Source organism: Canis lupus, chromosome 20, assembly GCF_011100685.1.
Source record: "Canis lupus familiaris isolate Mischka breed German Shepherd chromosome 20, alternate assembly UU_Cfam_GSD_1.0, whole genome shotgun sequence".
Classification (NCBI taxonomy): domain Eukaryota; kingdom Metazoa; phylum Chordata; class Mammalia; order Carnivora; family Canidae; genus Canis; species Canis lupus.
The window spans coordinates 13509425-13530433 of NC_049241.1; the positions used below are offsets into that span (position 1 = coordinate 13509425).

The 21009-nt window shown below is 36.7% G+C and overlaps 1 pseudogene; it reads right to left on the reverse strand.

Annotated features, from left to right (window-relative positions):
• LOC100686411 overlaps positions 1 to 21009 on the reverse strand; it is a 61582-nt pseudogene that overhangs the window by 34812 nt on the left and 5761 nt on the right.

The window sequence follows — 21009 nt, forward strand, 5'->3', positions numbered from 1 at the left end:
TGTACCATATCCTGGACATGCCTTCATGCTTCTGTTCACCTTGGTCCCTTTCACTCCCTGTAAACCTTTTACTTCTCCTATTCTACCCATAAGCTTCTAATCTCATTCTCAGACTCTGGCTGAATGATACCTTTTCCTGAAATCCTAGAAGGAGAGCCCTAGCCAGAATTACCTGTTCTGTTTCTGTGTTCCCAGAGCTATCTACTGATCCCTCCGTGTATTACTTATGTCTGTCTGTCCTATATTGTAGTTAATTGCCTATAAAATCCTAGAGGCAGGATAGGAATTACATTTATCTCAGTGTTTCTCTTGGTGCCAGCTATGGAATGTCTCATTGTTGATGAGGATTGACTTACCTCTGGATGCCCTTGAGATCTACATAAAGGTTTCTCAAATTCTAATCTGCAAGCAAATCACCTAAGGAACTTGTTACAAATACAGATTTCTGAGCCTCTACAAATTCACTGCCTTTGGAGTGGGGCTCAGGAGTCTCTATTTCTGTCAGACAGTCTGAATAATTTTGATATAGGTGGTTGGTTGACTCACAATGAGAAACAGTAGTCTAAAGTTTGCATTAGAAACTTCTGTAGGGTCTACTTATTGAAGAATACTTTTATGCGTTTTTCTTGGGATATAACGAGTGACCTAAAATTGCATTCTGCTTGGGAAAAGAAGAATCAAATCATCCCTTTAGACTTCAATCAAAAGAGGCTGCATGTTTGATCACATTTCTAAACTCTGTTTTAGTCCACCTGAAATCATTTCCTATTTCCTGAGCTACTGAGTATTGGGGTTCATTTCCTTATTTAAAACTCACATGCTTTGGGCTCTCAGCAGGTACATGGTCAGGACTGTCTTATTCAAACAGCACAATTATTTTGTCTGTTAAACAATCACAAGTTCTAATGTTTCTGTGCACCTCTCCATGTTTGACTTGACTTCAAAGAACTCCAACTGCATTGCTTGAGGCATTGATATAAAAGAAGGGCTGCATAAGCATCTTTGTCCATTAAAGCAATAACCCATTATGCTATATTTCTGTCTTTTGAGACATTAGGAATTTTTCTCCCTTCCTACTTAGAAATGTGTTATGTCCTTGATAACTTCTGCATAATACAAATTCCTCAGAGCAGAATGCAGTATGAGATGAATAAACTTTTCTTCTCTCAAGTCCAATTTCATCTTATGAAAGAGTACTCAAATCTATGTCATAGGATAGTTGTGAAGATTAGATAAAATAATTTGCTAAATAGAATGGATTTAATATGATATCAGACCTATAGGAGGGACTCCATAATAGTTAATCTTGTGATCATTTGCAGGCTTAATATTCATATTTCAATAGAACCTAAGTTCATTGTTATCATCCTCTTCATCATCAACATCATCACCATTATCAAATTGCTGGATTTTAATTAGTGTTTACTTTGTGTGCAGCACATTCTAAGTACTTGACATTCTGTATCACTTTTCCATTGCTGTTAAAACAAATTACCACAAATTTAGCAGCTTAATACAACACAAATTTCCTATCTTAATCTGTCAGTCAGAAGTCTAATATGGGGTTTATTGGGCTAAAATCAAGGTGTTGGGAGGGCTTCATTCCTCTCTGGAGGCTTTAGGGGAGAATCTGCTTCCTGCTAATTCCGGTTCTTGGCTGAATTTAGTTTCTCGCTGTTTCAGGACTAAAGTCCTTATTTTCTTGCTGGCTGTCAGATGAGGGCTGTTCCCAGCTTCCAGGGGGCATATCTTAGCTTGTGGCTTTTTTCCTCCATCTTCAAAGCCAGCAATGGTGAATTAAGTTCCTTTCATGCTTTGGAACTTTCCTGTCACTTCATCTCTGACTGACTTTTCTGCCTTCCTCTCCCACTTTTAAGGGCCCATGTGATTAGATTGATCCTACTCAGAAAATCCACGACAGTTTTCCTATTTTATGGTCTACAACCTTAATTCCATGAGCAACATCCTTTTTGCCATGTAATACACAGCAGCATATTCACATGTTCTGGGGATTAGGACATGGGCATTTCTTGTGGGGATAGGGGTTGAAGAGCATCCTGTCTACCACACATCCATTGTCTCCTTGAATTCTCCTAGTATCCCTGGGAAGTGGATTTCATTATCCACATTTTACAGATGAGAAAAGAGAGGCTTAGCAAGTTTAAATAGCTTGCCTAGTGTTGAATCCATGGCAAGCTGATGAATCTAGATTGAAATCTAGGCACTTTGCTCCAAAATCTGTTTAGAGTTATACTGAGTTGTTATTATAAGAAGGTGCTCTGGTGGGGTGCCTGGGTGTGTAGTCAACTAACCAGACGAATCTGGATTATGGTTCAGATCATGATTTCAAGGTCCTGGGATTGAGCTCCATACTCAGCAGGGAGTCTGAGTATTCTCTCTCTCCTTTTCCCTCTTCCCCTTCCCCTCCAACATGTGCTTTCTCTCTCTCTTTCTCTAAAATAAATAACAAATCTTAAAACACACACACATACACATGCACACACACACACAATGATGGGGTCTTGGTACTAGGGCCAAGAATCCCTTTTCTATACTCATGGCCTAAGATGGCTGAAAAGAAGAAAATGATGGCCTGCATTCAGTGACTTGGTTTTGCATAGAAGATTGGAGAACCAAACAAGAGCTCTTAAGTTTGTCTCAAAAATGTATGTTGTGACAAGGTCTTACTGATATGGAGCACAATACCTTCCTGTACTCTTTTCATGGCTTTCTCCCAGTTCAGACTTTTTCCCTTATAACATTATCATCACCAAAACTTTCATCAGAGGTTAGAAGAAACATTTATAGGAACAATATTATATCTCAGCAAATACATAATACATTTTATGTGATAATATATTATTTATTTAATACTTACTTTATGCTAAGTGCTTTATGTCACTTAGTGATGCTGTAAGGTAGATACTATAAATAGCTGGACATTGCAGACAAGGAAATAGACGCTGATAAACAAATTTGCTGAGATTTGAACTTTGGCAGTCAGGCATCAAACCATTATACTCTGTGACCACTGTAAGCTTTTTTCTCAGATAGAGATATTTGTATCTTTCCTTTTTTACTTTTGACAATTTCCTCACTTTAATCCTTGACTGAGGTATTTGATACCAGTTATCATGGCATTTGGGCTATTGTCCTGTGTCCAGATAAATGCCATAATGCACGGAGTCTATATACCTTCTAGACCAAGCAAAGGTGAAAAATATTTTAGAACATGGAGTTTTTAGATTGTTATCCAGTAACTCTGTTTCATTCATATATAAGTGCAGAGTAGAAGATTTTGATGTTGTTTAACCTGGAATAGGTAAGATTGCAGACTCCTCAAGATTAAGTGGGAGCTAGAATTTTCTCTCAATTTCAAATGAATCCTTATTTATAAGTCTTATAGCATTTGCCTTAAGTATAGTACTATTTCCTTATGTTTGTGTATCTTTTTATCTTTTACACCTTACACCTCATTTTTAATACATTTTCCCATTCAATCTTAAAAAACATCCCGTGACATAAGATAGGAAGAAAAAAATCAGATGATGATGATAATGATTACCATGTGATTGTCAAAGATTACCAATGATTGTCATATGCCAATGACAAACATTCTACATATTTTATCTTGCTTAAGTCTGTCAGTATCCTTTGAGGTAGGTATCACTGTTCCTTTTCTTTTAGAGATAAAGCTAATTGAATTCTTCAAGGTACCCAACTAGTAAGGACAGAACTGGGCTTTAAGTCCAGCTATTTTGACTCCTGGGACTGTATCTTCAACTGAGACTTAGAACATTATTTATATTCTTCAGCTGAACCTGTTAAGACCCAGAGTAAAATTAAGCGAGGTTTGTCAAACACTACCCAGCTGATACTTCTAGGACTCATACCAAGTTGCCTGCCTTTTATTTGGAAGTGCTAACAATGTTGCAGAATTATATGGAATCAAGGATACCTGGGTGGCTCAGTTGGTGAAGTGTCTACCTTCAGCTCAGGTCATGATCCCAGAGTCCTGGGATCTAGTCCCACATTGGGCTCCCTGCTCCAAGGGGAGCCTACTTCTCTCTCTCCCGTTCCCCCTGCTGTGCTTTCTATATCTCTCTCTGTCAAATAAATAAATACAATCTTTTTAAAAAAGAATTATATGGAATCAGAAAGAGTTCATCTATATCATGGTTTTATCAGGCAGTAAATGTATGACCTTGGGTAAATCATGGATGCTCTCTAATCTTCAAGTCACTCACCTCTAAAATGGGGATAATCATACCTACTTCCTTAGGTGTCAGCAGAACAGAGAGAATGTATATAAAATGCCTGGTATGTAGTATTTAGTAGCTGTTGTTAGTGAATGCTTCTTCCAATATACCAGCTGCCTCTCTAAATGAGAGTCCAGGTCTGGTAAGTTCTGGGCCTGGTAAAATTGCAGCTGATTGGGGGAAATTGTCTCAGCAGCCCTCCATCATTTTTCAGTGTGAACCATAGGCTCTTGGCAAGTGCCTTAGCTTAGGGAGAGGTTCAGAGAGGTGTCCTTAATCTGAGCAATACAGTGGAGGAGACAGAATATCCAATAAGAATCTGGTTAACTTGGCAGATCTAAAGCAATCAGATCTGAGGGTTGGAGGGCTTATTAATAAGCTTCATGTTTTTCCCTTAGCTGTTCCCCTAGTTGAGCTTCTGGTAAATATGATTTCTCACAAGCTCTTTTGCTGTTTCTAAGCTCTGTCCTGCAAGATGAAATTCCAAAGGCAGTTCTGGAAAGCTGAGTGAAGTATGGGGATGTAGAAAACATGGATGAGTGTTAAAATTGTCCCTTAGGTCAGGCTGTAGATACTGGTGGGCCACTAAAATACACAGTGGTGGGCCATTTTTAAAAGTGGATCCCCTGAATCATTATTAATGTGCCCCAGAAACAGAGTTCTATTCAGAATGATTTATGGTTCATGGTGCTATGGTGTGATCTGAGTTACCTCTGGAAGAAAGACCAGACATCTATTGAATTTAGAGGATAAAAATAGGCAGATGAGCATAAATGCAGAAATGTTTCAGGTCTCTCAATTCATTCTAAGGAGATGTACAGGGGAATACCTGGGACACTTTATGCTCTGATGCCCACTAGCACTGAAGATTGAATTGTAGAAATTTGTGAATTGTCTGCTCCCTGCTGAGGTTTGTGTGTGCCTCTTCCTGCCAGCATTTCCTTTGAAAAGGAAGAAAACAGAGTAACAGGAGTGGAAGGAAGTTTAGAAATAGTGATATCTAATCTGTCTTGGTGCCTGCTTCTCAATGGACTCAAACTAATGCACAACTGTTTAAGATGTTTAGGCATCCCAGGCAGAAGAAATGATCAAGTCAAGCACCCCCAACTGAATTTTTGCATCAAAATGAGCTCCAAAAAAACTATCCCAATGGTAAAGTAGGTATGTGTCTGAGTTTTGTAATCAAACAGTTCTAGCTATTTTCAAACCCACCTTTGTCACTGAGTAGCTGAGATTTGATTATGAAAGTTAGTCTCTAAACCTCAGTTTCCACATTTGCAAAACAACAATAATAGTTTCTACTACATTACATAGACTTGTTATAAAGATTAAATTAGACATTCACATACACTAACATGTCTAGACTGTAGTAAGTGCTCAATCAGTGTTATTTCATAAGATCATTTTAGCACCTGCTGTCCAAATTCTGTGGATCTGTTACAGTTGGCAAGTTATAATAGAACCACCTTATTCTAGCCTTCTTGATGCTTGGTGTTTAATAAAAGGTTAGCCTTCACTTCAGAAGGCACATCTTTAGCTAAACCCAGCCAAGGTAATTCCCAGGGCATATTTTAAGCCAAGGTGAAAGAAACACAGCCTTAGTTGTTGACAAGACCCTTAGGTATCTCCTGGCTCAGTCACTAGGGGGAAGGAAGCTCAGAGAACACCATACGCAACTGCTCTTGCTTCCAGTCTGCTGCTACAGCAGGCAGAAAACAGAAAGCTCAAGCCAGCCAGACCACAGGTGTGAAAGCCACTGGAGACAGGAGCCTATTCCAAAGCTACCTGGCACAGCTGTTGAAATTGAAGGTTAGCCAAATTCATGAGGTGTCACATCTATTGCACTCGAAGACAGACAGAAAAAAAAATTGATTTGAAAAGCTAATATCTAATTTGGCTGTTCAAAATGGTCAGCCAGGGTGCTCTGGTATTATAAGATTAGACTAAATGTGAATCTAAGCTCTGATTTTATAGAGGGGGACACTCAGAACCAGAGAGGAAAATGAATTGTCCCAGGCTGTAGAGCCATCAATACAAAGTCAGCCCAGTGGTCTGGATCTCTATTTCTATTACACAGTACTGCTGACTTTTGAAGGACAAAAGTCATGAAAGAATCTAATATACTGAGTTGCTTAATAGTAAACTTTTGAAGAATTATATGAAGGTACAGTACATAAGTAAATACTTTCCACTATATCTTCTAAATCTCCTAGGTATGTAGGATTTAGCTTCAGAAATTTTATATATTGGAAATGTATTTTGTGGAAGCTAATGAGGGAATGGACCTAATAACTTCTATAAGCTTTTTTACCTTTGCTTTTTTTGAAACTTATATACTTTTTAAAAAGCCTATTTTTATTTAAAAAAAAGATTTATTTATGTATTTGAAAGCAAGAGAGAGAGAGAATGGGAAGGGATGGAGGGAGAGACTTCAAGCAGACTCCCCACTGAGCTCAGAGGCTGATATGGGGCTCGATCCCATAATTCATGAGATCACAATCTGAGCCCAAACCAAGAGTTGGATGCTTAATTGACTGAACCACACAGGTACCCCTTAAAAGCCCTATTTTTTAAACAAAGGAGGACAATATGCTTTCCTTTAGGATGAAAAACTTGACACATGATGCTTTCCCTCCCGAAGGATAAAACTGAGATGCTTGTTGTGGTTATGATGATGGATTTTAAGAGCATATGGTACCATTATTTACTGGCCCCTATTGTCACCAATAGTGAACATTTGCAAGAAAGCAAGCCCAGGTGGAGAGTGCATCCCTGGTTCACAAAAAGCTGAGCTAAGTGTGGGTAGATGCAAACTGAACCCTTAACCTTAGACTCATCAGTACCACATTCTAACATCTGAGCTATAAGTGTTCTCCTCAAGTGTCACAATTAAACACCCACATGCCCCATCATGCTATACTGAATTCATACAGATCCATTAAACAGACAAGCTCCTGCTAGAAACAGTGAAAGCTCAAACTTCCTAAAACAGCCAGGCAAGCAAACACAATGGTTCTCATCCTTTTACTTTCAAAGCACGTTGGAGAGCAAATAAGCCATTTCCAACTTACTTGAACTCAAGGGCATTAAAACATGACATTTATACCCTCTTCTTTTAAACTTACCTAAATGGCTTGATAGAATCTTTAGGGACTAAGGATATTACCCTCCAGAGCACCACAGTCCTGTAGAAATAAAATGGAAGTCATACATGCAAGCTATGTTTGTAATTTTACATTTCTAGTAGCCATACTTTGAAAAGTATAAACAGGTGAAATTAATTTTTAAAGTATATCCAATAATCTATTTTAGTTAATCCAGTATATCCAAGTATATATCATTTTTACATGTAATTAATGCAGAAATTGTTAATGAGATTAACAATCGTCTTATGTTAATTTCATGCTAAGTCTTCAAAATCTGGGGTATAGTTCACACTTACTGTGTGTATATATCAGTTGAACCAGCCATAATTTTTGTGTCCAGTGGCTATGTGTGTCTAATAGACTATGTTGGACTTCAAGGCTCTAGAGCCAGTGTAAAGATAAGGTCCTTCTCAGTGGGAATGCCAGGGTTTGCTGCCACTGTCTAAGACTGACCTCTAGAAAAACACTTTCTTTTTTTTTTTTTTTTTTAGTCAATACAATTAAGAAGAACAACTCAATACCAATCAAGCAATCACTAAAATAGTTGTTTTGCAGTGGATTTTCCTAAACACTCAATGGATTGATCCATTCAGCTCTCTGGGGGAGTACATAGGAGGATAACACCTTTTCACAGGTCCACTAGAGAAGTTGGGTCCTTTTCTGTTTAAAATAACATTTTTCTCTGGCACCCTGCTGTGGTAGCAGACAATTGTATGTGAAAGCTTGGGTGTACAGGGGCTCTATATTTTTCTGTCTCTGGCCATCCTTTGATGATTTTATTATATAGATACACCCACTTTTGTAAATGCTTGCAATTTAACTAGAGAATTACACACTTTTTTACCTTGTCCCATTATCAAATAAGTAGTTTTTTCTAAGGATGAAGCTATTCTTCCTATTTATTATTTAAGACCATGCAAGAAGAAGTGATTTTGTCATTCTTGAAATTGTCTAATGATGGTTTTGCCCCTAGACCAAGGGAAAAGGCCTGCCTTTTCTCCACAGAAAGCTAATTTTGTCAGTGGTTACAGTTTTATTGTTGACACTGTACCTCTGTATTAGTGTTAGTGCAAGCCTCATAAACCTTAGCAATTTCATTACTCACCAATTAGTTTCAAATGAATTTTACTGTCTTGAATCTAATGGTGCTCTTCATGGAGTAGACTCCATGATCATAAAGGATTTCACATCTGACTGCCGGGAGCAATGGCACAGATTTGGAGTCACTGGTTCTTTAGTTGGGAATTCTGATTTGAGGGAGGTCTCTCAAGGTCTCTGAAGACAAATTGCTTCCTGTTGTCATTGCCCCCCAGTTCCATTGATTCCACCTCACCCTCCCTCAGTGGCCACATGCAAAGTTGAAAAATGATCTGGAAGTGGGGCCAGAAGACTTGGCTTTCAGTCTGAGCCCTTCTTCATCTTGATATAGGACCTCAAACAGGTTGCTTAAGCTTTCTAAGTATCTGCTTGTTCATCTATGAAATGGAAGAGAAAAGCCTTATATAACACAGAGTTCTTGTGAGAATTAAGTGACTTAATGACATTGAAGTGGATTGTGAACTATGAAGTGTTCTGCAAATGTCAGGAAGGAATATTATTGAGCCAGGAAGAGTGCAGACTTGGGAAGACTGTCCTCATCCTGAGACCCATTCTTGAGGTACAATAAAATTGGGATGTTGTCTTAGATCCTCCTTTTTGGAGAACACCTATTCTGCAAGGCAGTGACTTAGGAAAGAAGTGAGGACTTACATGCATCTCAGCTGGTAGAGCAATCCTCATGATCACATTGTTCTTTTTTCCCTCTCTACCCAAACTTATGACATTATTTCACTTGCTGGATGTCATTGATGGACATTTCATCCTGGTTTCACCTGATTAAAAGACTGGGAAAGAGCAATGTTATTATATGTCCCAAGACCAAGGTGAGTAGGATTGGCTTTATATATTCTCAGCCCTGTGTCAAAGAAAACTTTTCTGAGTTTGGTTCATGTTGCATGATTACCCATAGAGAGGATGTGAATTTAGATAGCTCTCATTGTCTTGTATTTCCAGGAACTCTGTCTCAGAGCTAATTAGCTTCTAATTCCTTCCTTCCTGCCTCCCTTCTTTCCTCCCTTCTTTCCCGAACCTCCCTTTTCTTACTATTAGGATACTAGCATATGATATTAGGGTAACTTACTAATTTGGGTACCGTCTAATGGCCAGATTTGTTTAAGTAGTATTAACAACATTAACTTGTAGTACTTATGTCTGTTGAGACCATACTTTATTTGTGCTTTTTGTCTTTTTATTGTCCAAAGCCCAGTACAGTGCCTTATAAGTAGTAGATGCCTCATAAGTGTCCATTGAATGAATAGTGAATAGTAATAACACTTTTGAGGGTCTAAAATATGTTGGGAACCCTTTGGAGATACTGCCATTTAATCTTCTCAGTGGCCTTATGAGGCAAATAATATTGTCCCTCTTTTATACATGAGAAAGCCAAATGGCAGAGTGCTTCAGAAATTTACCCAAGTCATGCAGTGGCAAGATGTATGGATTTGAAATTAGGTTATTATTGCTCTAGTGCCCCTGCATTTTTGTACTATATATCTGTACCTTTAAATGCCTGCCTCCTTGTTTTAATACAAGTAGTTCCTCAGATAATATAGCTTCCAGAAGAGGTAAAATGGCACTAGAACAGGAGCTATAGAAAATTTATATTTAAGACTGAGAAAGGGTCTGACAGGAGATGAGATTCTTCTCTTCCCTACATCATATACTACTATTAAATTTCTACTTAACTTACACAAAAATAATGAAAAGTTACCAAATATGTACCAGGCAGTGTTTAGTCATTTACATATTTAAAGCAGATGCTATTGTTTTACTTTACTTTTTTTTTAACATAAAGAAATTATGACACACAAAGAGTAAGCACTTTGTCCACAAGGTAGTCAGTGAGCAGATCCTGGCCTAGAGGTAAACCTAAGTGTGTGTATGACTCTAGAGTGGAATCTCTTAACCACTTTATTATAATTTCATTTTTTCTGCCTTTATAGTCAGAACCAGCAGTTACATATTCATTTGTTTGTGGTTACTGGAAATCCCTACCAAACTGTGAATTCTTTGAAAGTTGGGCACCTTGTCTTTAACTCCTTTATTACTTCATACTATTTAGCTAGTGCTTAGTATGTGCTCATTTCATACTTACTGGACAATTCTTAGAGTCATTCAGATGATCAGGCTCTCTGTAACACCAAGAATAAGATAAATGATTGTTCATACTCTATTGTTATCACTGGTGGTATCATTTCTGTGCTATAGCAGACACTTTATGCATCCTATGCCACATTCCCTTGACCTACTACTAAATTCTGGAGTTGCTGTGCTGAACAGTTCTTATGCTGGACAGTTCCTATTCAAGATGACCACATTTCAGCCTAAGGGCCTTCCACTTCTCTCTATTCTTCTGCCTCAAGGCTTTTTCTGAAACCTCTGAAGCTCTTTTGTTTTGGCCTGCACAGAATCACTGAGGAGTGAATGACCCAGGGGCAAACCTCACCCAATGAAAAATAGGATAAATGCTACTGCCTTTGTTCCTCAGAGAAAATTCTTAGGTACAGTCTACGTGATCTCTTGAGAGTTAAGTCCCCCACTTCTTTGAACTTCAGTTGCCCTACAGTTACCAATACCTTGTTTTTTCATACTTCTTTGTCTCACTCTCTCCATTCCCTAATTGCTGCTTCCTGGGAGTATCTCCACAATAAATTCCTTGCACCCAAGTCCTTGTCCATATGGGCTTTTTTGGGATGGGATTGAGTGGGAAAGAGAAAAAACAAATAAGGTACATGTCTGTTTGCTAATGACTTTGAGCCAGAGGCCACATATAATGGCACGTAATGTGGCTAAACCATGTGTTTGGATTAATTAGAGAAGTTATCTCAGAGGAGACTGAGCATCAGAGGTCTTGGATAGATAGTTTTAAGGTGAGTGGAGAGACAGCTTAATTTTCAGAATTGTCCTTCCCCTTTAAGAGTTCACAATGTGTAACCAGTTACACTGATGAAAAGATGCAATGCTTAAAAGTGTTGCAAGAATGAGTCAGTCAATTTGCTGAAAACTAAAATGACCACAAATGCAGTTACTTCCATTTTTAGCAGCATTATTGATTTTGGTGTAAAAAAGACAGTGCATTCCTAAGTCTGTGGTCCATAGCACTTGCAGTTGATAAGTTTTATGACTCCTTTTTTCACTTGAGTTTCTGTTAAGATTTATTTTTAAAAGCTGCCAGATATGATATTCATAATTACTGAGCAGTCACCTCACCAAAAAAAAAAAAAAAAAAAAAAAAGGTGAGAGAAAAACATGGCAGATGGTGTCATGAAAATTATATTGAAGAATCTCCCTTATCATGATGAAAGATGGAGCAGTGAAGTCCTGGCATGCATATGGGTGGCATGAAGGATTTATACCTGGTGTGTCTGGGCTCATAATAACTAATGTATCAACTTGTTTGAAAACTTTTTAATTAGGAGGATCAGCAGGACTCGTGGATGAGTCATGAAGAGAAGACCTTTCACTTTCAGTAAATGAGGATGGACAAACCATCAGTAGAAATAGCTGCATTTATTTTATGCCCAAGTATAAATGGCACTGTTCTAATGAAGATAAGGCCAAGGGTCTGATCCCTCTATGAGCCAAGTCAGGCCGCCTGGTTCCTTGGCCCTGACTGCCCTCCTCACTTCTTAGCCGCTATTGCACAATATACATGGGTCTAATGCAATATGACATGAACTTCAAATTTAAATCTGACCTTGTCACTTGCCTGTTGAAAATCTTTCACTGGTTTCCCACTGCATGAGCATAGAACTCAAACTCCTTATTAGAGGCCTTAAGGCTCTGTACAGTTTGGGCCCTTCTTTTTAGTTCTATTACCCCGTTTTGAGGGACTCTCCCCTTTGCTCCCTGATGCAGCCTTTCTGTCATCTGGTAGGTCTAGCTCTTCCCAAGCATTTTCGTAATTTCATAAGCTATTATTAGTACAGCATAGTAATACAACATAATAAGCTATCATCTCATTTCAATGAGATAATATTAATGAAAATTTATATCCTAAAATTTTAATACTATATAATAAAAATCATTATTGATTTCAACATTAGCAGATCTGGAATCTTAGAAAGCAAGATCTCTTGGAATATTTAAGGGGCAAAAAGAATTTCTAAGCAAAGCATTCTTTACCTGGGAATGCTCCTCACAGGATGAGAAATGTTTGTACATTTGGTATGGTGGTCTGTATTTGTTGATCTGCCTTAGTATGATCAGACTTTGCAAGATCTTAAGAAGAACAATCCAGATTTCATAAATTAGGAACACTTAGAGTCCTCATTTCTAGGGCCTAACAAGTTGTATTATGTAGCTTATTTATTTGTTTGCTTGTTCAATGCCTATTTCTTTCATGAAGACTGTGTATATTTCCCCAGAACTGGTATAATGCCTGACATCTAACAGATACTCCAGAAATACTTGTTGATTGTACAGTAGCAAAGTAAAATATCCACTTTAGGGCTGGTGGAAAAAAAAAAAACATGTCAGTTTTGGTACATAGGATGGAGTTTTAGACTTTCTAAGATTATGGGTTGAATTTGAAATAATCTAGAAAATTTCTACAGGTTTCAAATCTAAACTTTTTTTTTTTTAATTTTTATTTATTTATGATAGTCACACAGAGAGAGAGAGAGAGGCAGAGACACAGGCAGAGGGAGAAGGAGGCTCCATGCACCGGGAGCCCGACGTGGGATTCGATCCCGGGTCTCCAGGATCGCGCCCTGGGCCAAAGGCAGGCGCCAAACCGCTGCGCCACCCAGGGATCCCCAAATCTAAACTTTTTAAGCCCTGGTTGATAATTCTTGTGTTGGTCCTAGCTAGAAAGTTATTGGATCTGTTTGGAAATTTGTGTTGACAAGCTTAGGATAAGTCTGATGTTGGGCAGAGGTATCTTCATATCGATGAGCAGTCCTCTGGCCATTGAATAGAGTTCTGAGCTTCCCATGAATGCGGTGTCCCACAGAAGTTGGGCTTCTTGGAAACTACATTTCTCATTTTTGCTCACTTTTGAAATGTTTTGAATGCTCAGTTTTGAAATGAAACTATTGCTAAGGTTTTTTGTGACTGTGAGGTTTACTGTTTTGAATTGGTTTTATTACAGTAGCACTTAGCACTCTGGACAATATATACTTAATAAATATTTAGTGAGTGAAGGAAAGTTTTACATTTTCTATTATTAATCAATAGTCTTATAACATTCAATCCCTAATAGTCCTTTCCCACATTGGGTAGAGCTGACCCATGTAACCAGTAGGATGTTGTAGAAATAACAGAGTATGACTTCTGAGTCTAGGTCATGAAATATATGTGGCTTCCCTCTTGTTCTTTCTTGAATCATTCACTCTGGAAGAATCAGTTGCCATATGGTGAGGATACTCAGGCAGTCTATGGAGAGGTTAATGTGGTATGACTAAGGCTGCTTGCCAATATCCGTATGTGTAAGTTATCTTGGAAGTGGATCTTTCAGCCCCCGTCAAGCCTTCGGATGGGTGTTGCCTCAGCCAGCTAAGCTGCTTTTAAGTTCCTAATTCCTTGAAACAGAGATAAAAATATTTGGTTTTTTAAGCTACTAAGTTTTGAGTTAATTTGTTACGTGACAAATATAGGTGACAAATATACATAGAGATCTAAGCAGTGACTCAAACAAGATCTCATTAGAAACCAGGCCTTAATTCTATTGTCTTTATCATTCTTTACTCATTTTCCTGTTGGTATATTAGTGACCTTGCTGTCTACCAAAAATGGTAATTTTTGTGTCTGTCATATTATTTGCCAAAGTTTTTTTCCCATTCAGTTGTTTGTCTTTATTTTGGTTATGTTTTTGATATTCAGAGGTAAGTTCATTTGAGGGTGGTGTAGTAGGTCATTTTCCTTTTTTTTCTTTCTGTTTTTTTCAAATTGCTTCTGGTTTCTTTTTTCTACAGCTTTAATAAATATTCAGTTAGTTTTTAAATGATTATGTTTTGTATAGTTCAGTCTTTAAATACCTATAATTTATTCTGGTATAAAGTTAACTATTTTTTGGTATCACCTTCCAGCCAACTCATTACTATAAATTCTAGAATTGTTCTTACATGGTACCATATATATCATGGTAGGACTTAAAAAATTGCTAAAGTTATAGTGATTACATATCCTTGTTCCCTTTATTTATGTGATCTGCCACTTTGTCAAAGAAGACAATGTACATTGGTCTGTTCTTTGTTAAGTCATGCTGATTACTACCTAGTATGTCATTCCTACGAATTTCTTGCCACTTAAGTTTAAATTGGTTCTATTTTAGATTTTCTGTAAGCATAAAAGTCCATAGGTCTGTGATGACATATATCTTAGCTTATTCAGAAACTTTTAACTCACTTTCATGTACAATATCACCTTGACTTCTGCTTTTCCTTTGGGTTTGTGTTTGGTCTACTAGCTTGTACTTGCAGAAATGTCAATAGTCAATTTTCTTTTAATTAATGTTTTTATCAAAGCTGACGTTCTATCACCCTCATTTATAAGTCTATTAGTAAATTTTTCATTGTTGTTCTTAAGGAAGAAAAAAATCCACCAACTTCTTTGAGACTTTTTAAAAAGTTTCATTTAAAAGAAATTAAAAAAAAAGTTTCATTTAAGTTCAAAATAAAGTATCTTTTTGTGGAAGAAATTTTAGTTGTGACAAAGTCAGCTTATAACATCTGTGGTTGGAACTTGACCCAGGAGTTCAGGAAGTCAGGTGTCTGCATTTTGAATTGTTTCCAAGCAACTATATTCGATCACAACCTGGGTGGCTCGTTCTGACATTTCACTTGTACTGTATCAAACTGGGTACGAATCCATTGGTGGCTCTGACAAATCCTGTCCTTTGTTTTCCTAAAGGCAGCCCCTTCTTTTAAACATGGTGAATTTGTATCTTTTGCTCTTGCTGCTGGAAGATTTTCAACTTGAAGAAAGCCACTGTGGTGGCTGTTACATTTGTTATATTCCATTTCTGCACTTTTTAATGGAGTATCCTAGTCACTGAACAATACCAACTAGTGTTTTATTTCTTAATTTTAAATTCTAATTCCAGTATAATTAGCATACTGTGTTATATTAGTTTCAAATGTACAAATAGTGATTTAACAATTCTATATGTTAATCAGTGCTCATTATGATAAGTATACTCTTAATCCCCTTCATCTATTTCACCCATCCCCTCACCCATCCTCCCTTCTGGTAACCATAAGTTTGTTCTCTATAATTATGAGTGTGTTTTTTTGTTTGTTTCTTTTTTCTTCATTTTGTTTCTTAAATACCATATATGAGTGAAATCATTTGGTATTTGTCTTTCTCTGACTGACATTTCACTTAGCATTATACTCTCTAGATCTATTCATGCTGTTGTAAATGACAAGATTTCATTCTTTTTTAATGACTGAGTAATATTCCATTGTGTGTATATATCTATTCAACTACCAATTGACTTTTGGATTGCTGCCATAATTTGGCTATTGTAAAAATGCTGCAATAAACATAGGGGTACATGTATCTTTTCAAATTAGTGTTTTCATATTCTTTGGGTAACTACTCAGTAGTATGATTACTGGATCATATGATAATTCTATTTTTATTTTTTTGAGGAACCTCCATAATGTTTTCTATGGTAGCTACATCAGCTTGCATTCTTACCAGTAGTGCACAAGAGTGCCTTTTTCCCCACACCTTCATCAACACTTGTTTCTTGTGTTTTTGATTTTAGCCATTCTGACAGGTGTGAGGTGACATGTCATTGTGGTTTTGATTTGTGTTTCTTTGATGAAGAATGATATTGAACATCTTTTCATGTGTCTGTTGGTCATCTGTATGTTCATGTTTTCTGCCCATTTTAATTAGATTATTTGTTTTTTTGGTGTTGAGTTGTATAAGTTCTTTATATATTTTGGATACTAATTCCTCATCAGATATGACATTTGCAAATATCTTGTCCCATTCTGTAGATTGTCTTTTAGTTTTGCTGATTGTTTCCTTTGTTTGGTGAAGTCCCAGTAGTTTATTTTTGCTTTTGTTTTCCTTCTTTCAGGAAACATCTAGAAAAATGTTGCTACAGGTGTTGTCAGAGAAATTACTACCTGTGTTCTCTTCTGGGATTTTTATCGTTTCAGGTTTCACATTTAGGTGTTTTATCAATTTTGAGTTTATTTTTGTGTATGGTGTAATAAAGTGGTCCAATATTATTCTTTTGCATGTACCTGTCCAGTTTTCCCACAGCATTTGTTGAAGGGACTATTTTTCACATTGCATACTTTTTTTCCTCCTTTGTCAAAGATTAATTGACCACATAATCATGGGTCTATTTATGGACTGTCTATTCTGTTCTATTGATCTATGTGTCTGTTTTTGTGCCAATACTATACAGGGTTTCTTGTTGTTGTTGCTATTTGTTTGTTTGTTTTTTTACAGTAGGCTCCATACCCAGCATGGAGCCCAACATGGGACTTGAACTCATGACCCCAAGATCAAGACCTGAGTTGAAGTCAAGTGTCAGATGTTTAACTGACTGAGCTACCCAGGTGTCCCAAAGCTAGGGTATTTTTTTTTTAAGTAGTCTCCATGCCCAACATGGAGCCCAACACAGGCTTGAACTCAGTTCCATACTGTTTTGATTACTATAGCTTTGTAGTATATCTTGAAATCTATCAGCTAGTATTTTAATAATGCCTTTGAATTGGGAAGAGAGTTATTTCAAATGATTTATATACTTTTATTTTCCTATTAATACCTAGCATATCTTATACTTTAATTATTAAAGCAATATTCTATGCTCTTTTTCATATCATCTCACAACTACCCTATGACATTCACTCCTATGCTTAAAATTTTTCAGTGGCCATTTTCATTGGCCTTTCTATTTTTCAAACCAGCTCTTTAAACATGGTATGCTCCTTTTCCTGGAACATACTTCCTGTTTGCTCCTTCTTCCTTTCACCATGTTAAGACTATTTACCAATCAAATCCAATTGAGGCATCACTCGCTCAAGAACAGTTCAGATACTTTTATTATATGTTCCAAAAAAATCAAGATTAGTCTTCCAATTCTCATTCATTTATTTGTATGATTATTTAATGTTTAATTCTCCTTCTAGACCAGTATTTCCATGAGAACCAGTAATTACTGGATTGGTTTGGCCCAACATTGTATCTTCTGCATCTGGTACCATGCCTTGTACATGTAAACACTCAAATATTCGTTAAATGAGTAAGTGAATGATTCCTAAATTAAACATGTGCAACCTGAGACACAGAGTTCAAAAATAGCTTCACCAAAGTCTTATAACAACTTAGTTGCAGAGGTAGAACTTGAACCTAGATCTTCTATGTCCTACTTTTGTGATTTTTCTATTAAACATAGTTGCTTTATGCTTTTAAGTTGACCCCTTTTAATTTACCTTCAATTCTATGGTAATTGTTTCTTTGGTTTCTTGAAAGTGATAGGATAACTCAGATCACACCTTGAGTATGATTGTAGCCTCAAGGTAGATAATAGGTGTATGTCAGTGTGCCTAAAAAGGGACATGGAAAAGGGAGATGGAAATCATTTACCTTAAAAGTCTTTCCCTTGTAATGTGTTCCAGTTTCATTTATTTCAGGGAAATAAATAAATGTTCCAGTTTCATTTATTTCAGGGAAATAAATGTAAAAGTTATTACAAAAAACTCATCAGGTGAGGGCTATGGGGAAAGTTTGAAGCATTGTTTGGTGCTTGTGACAATATGTGTTTAGCTTGAAGTTGTAAAGTCTAAAGAATATTACACTCGGTCTAGATATAATTAAATATTAGTAGTCTCAAATCTTCCACTCATTAGTTGTGAGATTTTATGCAGGTATCTTTATATCTCTGGCCTCAGTTTCATGTCTAAAAAATGATGAGTGAATGAGTGAGTGAGTCTTGGGGTGGCAATGATCTTAGAATTATCAGCAAAAATTCTGACTGCAGGTCTGTAAGAATGACTTGTTCTCTTTTCCCTTATATTCTTTGCTGAATGATGTAGAATGTCTTGTGATTTGGGGATTTAGGATAGAAATTTATTACGTGATGAGGAACTAGTCCCACCTATCTTTGGATTGCTTATAGCAGTTTTGTAGGACTCATTGTAGGTCATTTCTAATAAAGGAAAATTAAATCCTGTTATGTTTATTTACAGTTAGGATGATGAAATGTTAGTATTGGCAGGTCTTTGGGAGTCAGTAAATATAGCCACTTATTTTATATATGAGGAAAGCTCAGGCTTTGAGAGGAAAAATGGAGAGCTCAGACTCACCTGAAAGCTTTGGACTTCATGCCCAGTATTTTTTCCATTATATCACATGGCTTATTTTATACCACATTGTTGTTTTCAGCACACTTAAAAAGATGTTAAAATTATCTCTGATATAATAATAATCAAATCTGGAAAACTTAATGAAGGATTGGGGTCTTTTTTTTCTGATGAAAATATCCTTTTGTGATTATAAAAGTAATATACGCTCATTGTAACAAAACAATCCATTCAGAAGTGCACAAACTCAAAAATGAAGGATTCTCAACAATGTAAATCCCTAAGAGATAGTTACTGTTAATTTGGTTCACAATTTTTGGGTTTTTCATATATATTTTTTCATATATATCTATATATCATGGTTTCTACATGGCTATATAGATATTTCACATATATAAAAATATCTTACATATAAATTAATTTTTACATATATATTTAAAAATTAGATCATAGTATACCATTTGCATTCTAGTTCTTTTTTCTTGACAATATTTCAGTAACATATGGACAACACATAGACATCTTTTCTTGTTAGTATGTTTCTTCCACTTATAATGGAGTTACATCCTGATGAAGCCATCATATATTGAAAATATAATTTGAAAGTGCACTTAGTACATTTCATTTACTAAACAGCATAAGATAGCCTAGCGTACTTTAAACATGCTCAGAACAGTTACATTAGCTTATGGTTGGGCAAAATCATCTAACACAAAGCTTATTTTATAATATAGCTTTGAACGTCTGTCTTTGAATGTGTAATTTATTGCATACTATACTGAAAGTGAAAAACAAAGTGGTTATAAATGTATTGGTTGTTTACCTTCAGAATCAAGTGGCTGACTGGGAGCTGCAGCTTACTGCTGCTGCTGCTCAGGATCATGAGAGAGTATTATACTGCATATTGTTAGCCTGGGAAAAGATCAAAATTCAAAAGATTCAGAGTTTGAATTATGGTTTCTACTGAGCTTATATTGCTTTGCCTCATTTTTGTAAGGTTCAAAAATCACAAGTCAAAGACAGTTTGTACACCTAATGTATTCTTTTTAATGGGTGACTGGTAGTTTGTTGTATTAGCATATTTCACTTAAGCATTCCTCTCCTAATGGATATGTATATTGTTTCCAGTCTTTCACTAATTTAAGGATTTCTGGGGGCACCTAGTTGGCTGTCATAAGAGCATGCGACTCTTGATATCTTGAGTTTGTGCTCCATATTGGGTGTAGAGATTACTTAAATGAATAAATGAATAAGAACTTGAAGAAAAAATGCAGGCAATGCTACAGTGAACATCCTTCTACATGCGTCTTTGCATATTCATGTTTCTTCATGATAAATTTCTAGAAACCACACTTCAAGTTGATCATAATGTTTAGGTGTAAAATTGTGTAAATAGAGCAATACAGTTAGTCAATTCCTAAGGTAGGCTAGGAAGGAGATTTCAGACTGAGGTGATTTTAGTTACAAGGCCCTGAGACACATGAACATTTCCTTGGTCAAGCTTTCTAGTTTTGTAATTACACTTTTGCAGGGTCAGCTCAGTGCAGCAAATCCCAGTTCAGTGGATCCTGCAAGTCCTTTCTAGTTTCTCTGTAAGTAGTTGCTTCACTTGGCTAAAGTTCACTGTAAATGGTTTGAATCAGGCCAAAGATGCCTAGAGTTTAGGTTATTCCTTCCAGCTCACAATAGCTATTTTCTCTTTAGTTTTTTTATGACACCACCAAGTATTGAGACGGACTACCCATTATGTGTCAAGGGAGTGAGGCAGAGAAAAAAAATAACACTTTCCTATTGAGAAATTGTCAGTTGTGGGGCACCTGGATGGGTCAGTTGGCTAAGCTTCTGACTCTTGATCTCAGCTCAGGTCTTGATCTTAGAGTCATGAGTTCAAGCCCTACATTGGGCTCCACACTGGGCATAGAGCCTACTTAAAAAAAATTGTCATTTGTCAGAAAATAAACTAATGACATCACTGAGCTGGCTTCTTGACTAGGGTCATTACCAGAAAGGGAAGAGCCCCTGTGGCTTGAATTTGCTATTCTCTTTAGTTGCTTGAACTTTCCTCTCTCTGTGATCACCTATGATATACCCAGTGCTTTCAGAACCATTTAGTAGCTTACCTATACCCCAAGTTTTAACTCAGCCATTATTGTCCATATCTATGTTGGAGGATTGTGTCTTCTTCAATATGAATCTGGAGACTGAGAAGATCTGAAAATGAGGAGAGCCATAAAA